Raw genomic sequence first — 4,665 nt, 5'->3', positions numbered from 1 at the left:
TTTCTTGCTTTCTTTTCTTTTTCTTTCTTTCTTTCTTGCTTTCTTTTTTCTTGCTTTCTTGCTTTCTTTTCTCTTTCTTTCTTTCTTTCCTGCTTTTTTGCTTTCTTGCTTGCTTTCTCGCTTGCTTGCTTTCTGTCTGTCTGTCTTTCTTTCTTTCTTTCTTTCTTTCTTTCTTTCTTTCTGTTTCGTCCTTTTGAGACAGAGTTTCACTCTTGTTTCCACGGCTAGAGTGCAATGGCGCGATCTTGGCTCACCGCACCTTCCGCCTCCCGGGTTCGAGGGCTTCTCCTGCCTCAGCCTCCTGATGAGCGGGGATTACAGGGAGGCACCCCCACGCCTGGCTTGGCTGATGTTTGTGTTTTTAGTAGGCACACCGTGTCTCTCCGTGTTGGTCAGGCTGGTCTCCGACTCCCGACCTCATGTGATGCGCCCACCTCGGCCTCTCGAAGTGCTGGGATGACGGGCGTGAGCCACCGTGCCCGGCCTGTTGACTCATTTCGTTTTTTTTTTTTTATTTCTTTCGTTTCCATGTATTTACTGACATTTATTAATGTAAACATTTTTGTACATTTATATGTAAACGACAATGCGTATATCTTTGCATTTACTACTCTCGCGTCTCGTAAACACGTACCGATTGCATAGAAACATACTTCTACATAATAGACGTAGGTGTTTCTGCTATACAAATACATACACATCGCTCTATAGAGAAGCGATCGTCCACAAATACGTTTACGCTTACGTACGAAAAGTGTTGTATTTATGTTAATAAATGAACAAGTGTACGTAGTTATCTCTGTTTTCTTTCTTCCGCTCCTTTACGTTTTTCTTCCTTCCTTTCTTCCTTTCCCTCCTTCTTTAGGTTTTTCTTCCTCTCTTCCTTTCCTTCTTTCTCTCTTTCTGATCTTTTCTCCTTCGTGCTTTATTTCTCTTTTGTTCCCTGTCTCTCCTTCTTTTTTCTTTCCTCCCTGTTTCTTTTTCCCTTCTTTCCTTCGTTTCTTTCCTCATTCTTTCTCTCTTTTTCATGTTTCTTTCCTTTCCGTCTGTCTTGTAAAAATGGAGTGTTTCAAAAGTTTTCTCTGTGTATCTACGTTTTTTAAATTGTCTCTCTTTTCTCCATTTTCTTCCTCCCTCCCTCCCTCCCTGCTCCCTTCCCTCCCTCCTTCCCTTTCACCATCTGTCTCTTTTCCCCATTCCCCGCCCCCCCCCCCCCCCCCCCGTCTGTCTCTGCGTGGATTCCGGAAGAGCCCATGCATTTTGCCTCTCCGTGTGTCTGCAGCGACCCGCGACCGAGTCCTTGTGTGTTCTTTCTCCCTCCCTCCCTCCCTCCCTCCCTGCTTCCGAGATGCATCTCCGAACACCCACGCGCCGTGGGTTGTCTTCTGACTCTGTCGCGGTCGAGGCAGAGACGCGTTTTGGGCCCCGTGTGTGTGGGGTTGGGGCAGAGGGGCTGCGTTTTCGGCCTCGGGAAGAGCTTCTCGGCTCACGGTTTCGCTTTTGCGGTCCACGGGCCGCCCTGCCATCCGGATCTGTCTCGCTGACGTTCGCGGCGGTCGTCGGGCTCCATCTGGCGGCCGCTTTTAGATCGCGCTCTCGGCTTCCGGAGCTGCGGTGGCAGCTGCCGAGGGAGGGGACCGTCCCCGCTGTGAGCTGTGCAGAGCTCCGGAAAGCCCGCGGTCGTCAGCCCGGCTGGCCCGGTGGCGCCAGAGCTGTGGCGCGTCGCTTGTGAGTCAGAGCTCTGGCGTGCAGGTTTATGTGGGGGGGAGGCTGTCGCTGCGCTTCTGGGCCCGAGCCGGGCGTGGGGCTGCCCGGGCCGGTCGACCAGCGCGCCGCGGCTCCCGAGGCCCGAGCCGCGACCCGCGGGGACCCGCCGCGCGTGGCGCGGGAGGCTGGGGACGCCCTTCCCGGCCCGGTCGCGGGTCCGTCCGCGCTCATCCTGGCCGTCTGAGGCGGCGGCCGAATTCGTTTCCGAGTCCCCGTGGGGAGCCGGGGACCGTCCTGCCCCCGTCCCCCGGGTGCCGGGGAGCGGTCCCCGGGCCGGGCCGCGGTCCCTCTGCCGCGATCCTTTCTGGCGAGTCCCCGTGCGGAGTCGGAGAGCGCTCCCTGAGCGCGCGTGCGGCCCGAGAGGTCGCGCCTGGCCGGCCTTCGGTCCCTCGTGTGTCCCGGTCGTAGGAGGGGCCGGCCGAGAATGCTTCCGGCTCCCGCTCTGGGGACACGGGCCGGCCCCCTGCGTGTGGCACGGGCGGCCGGGAGGGCGTCCCTGGCCCGGCGCTGCTCCCGCGTGTGTCCTGGGGTTGACCAGAGGGCCCCGGGCGCTCCGTGTGTGGCTGCGATGGTGGCGTTTTTGGGGACAGGTGTCCGTGTCGCGCGTTTCCTGGGCCGGCGGCGTGGTCGGTGACACGACCTCCCGGCCCCGGGGGAGGTATATCTTTCACTCCGAGTCTGCATCTTGGGCCACCGGGTTATTGCTGACACGCTGTCCTCTGGCGACCTGTCGCTGGAGAGGTTGGGACTCCGGGTGCGTGCGGGGCTCTGGCCTACCGGTGACCCGGCTAGCCGGCCGTGCTCCTGCTTGAGCCGCCCGCTGGGGCCCGCGGGCCTGCTGTCCTCCGCGCGCCCGGGCGTGTCCCGACTCCCGGTGCCGGCCCGGGTCCGGGTCTCTGACCCACCTGGGGGCGGCGGGGAAGGCGGCGAGGGCCACCCTGCCCCCGTGCGCTCTCCGCTGCGGGCGCCCGGGGCGGCCGCGACAACCCCACCCCGCTGGCTCCGTGCCGTGCGTGTCAGGCGTTCTCGTCTCCGCTGGGTTGTCCGCCGCCCCTTCCCCGGAGCAGGGCGTCGGCCGGCCGGCCGACCTCCGCTCCCGGGGGGCTCTTTCGTGATCGATGTGGTGACGTCGTGCTCTCCCGGGCCGGGTCCGAGCCGCGACGGGCGAGGGGCGGACGTTCGTGGCGAACGGGACCGTTCTTCTCGCTCCGCCCCGCGGGGTCCCCTCGTCTCTCCTCTCCCCGCCTGCGGGCGGCGCGTGTGGGGGAGGCGTGTGGGGTGCGGAGCCCGGCCTGACCTCGCCGTCCCGCCCGCCGCCTTCTGCGTCGCGGGGCGGGTCGGCGGGGCCCTCTGACGCGGCAGGCACCCCTCGCTGTCGCCTCCAGTGGTTGTGGACTTGCGGGCGGCCCCCCTCCGCGGCGGTGGGGGGTGCCGTCCCGCCGGCCCGTCGTGCTGCCCTCTCGGGGGGGCGTGCGCGAGCGTCGGCTCCGCTTGGGCCTCTGCGGTGCTCCTGGAGCGCTCCGGGTTGTCCCTCAGGTGCCCGAGGCCGAGCGGTGGTGTGTCGTCCCCGCCCCCAGCGCCCCCTCCTCCGGTCGCCGCCGCGGTGTCCGCGCGTGGGTCCTGAGGGAGCTCGTCGGTGTGGGGTTCGAGGCGGTCGAGTGAGACGAGACGCGCCCCTCCCACGCGGGGAAGGGCGTCCGCCTGGTCCGGCGAGCGCACGTCCCGTGCTCCCCTCTGGCGGGTGCGCGCGGGCCGTGTGAGCGATCGCGGTGGGTTCGGGCCGGTGGCGCGTGCGCCGGCCGGCCGCCGAGGGGCTGCCGTTCTGCCTCCGACCGGTTGTGTGTGGGTTGACTTCGGGGGTGCTTTTGCCTCGGAAGGAAGGAGGCGGGTGGACGGGGGGGCCTCGTGGGGGTTGCGCGCACGCGCGCACCGGCCGGGCCCCCGCCCTGACCGCGAACGCTCAAGGTGGCCGCACGCAGGTGTTTCCTCGTACTGCAGGCCCCCTCCCTTCCCCAGGCGTCCCTCGGCGCCTCTGCGGGCCCGAGGAGGGGCGGCTGGCGTGTGGGGGAGTGTGACCCACCCTCGGTGAGAAAGCCTTCTCTAGCGATCCGAGAGGCGTGCCTTGGGGTACCGGATCCCCCGGACTGCCGCCTCTGTCTGTGCCTCCGTCATGGGAGCGCTGCCGTAGCGACTCGCTCGCAGAGGACCCTCCTCCGCTTCCCCCTCGACGGGGTTCGGGGGGGAGAGCGAGGGTTTCCGCCGGCCACCGCGGTGGTGGCCGAGCGCGGCTCGTCGCCTACTGTGGCCCGCGCCTCCCCCTTCCGAGTCGGGGGAGGATCCCGCCGGGCCGGGCCCTGGCGTCCCAGCGGGTTGGGACGTGGCGGCCGGCGGGCGGTGGGCTGTGCGCGCACGGCGTTCCGTCCGGCGCGTGACCCCCTCCGCCGCGAGTCGGCTCTCCGCCCGCTCCCGTGTGCCGAGTCGTGACCGGTGCCCACGACCGCGTTTGCGTGGCGCGGGGTCGGGCCGCCTGGGCCTGGGAAAGCGTCCCACGGTGGGGGCGCGCCGGTCTCCCGGAGCGGGACCGGGCCGGAGGATGGACGAGAGAATCACGAGCGATGGTGGTGCTGGCGTGTCGGGTTCGTGGCTGCGGTCGCTTCGGGGCCCCCGGTGGCGGGACCCCGGGGCTCGCGAGGCGGGTCTCGGTGGGGGCCGAGGGCCGTCCGGCGTCCCAGGCGGGGCGCCGCGGGACCGCCCTCGTGTCTGTGGCGGTGGGATCCCGCGGCCGTGTTTTCCTGGTGGCCCGGCCGTGCCTGAGGTTTCTCCCCGAGCCGCCGCCGCCTCTGCGGGGCCCCCGGGTGCCCTTGCCCGTCTGTGCCCTCTTCCCCGCCCGCCGCCCGC

This window comes from Pan paniscus, chromosome 22 (genome assembly GCF_029289425.2).
Source record: "Pan paniscus chromosome 22, NHGRI_mPanPan1-v2.0_pri, whole genome shotgun sequence".
Taxonomy (NCBI): Eukaryota; Metazoa; Chordata; class Mammalia; order Primates; family Hominidae; genus Pan; species Pan paniscus.
This window is presented reverse-complemented; position numbering follows the sequence as displayed.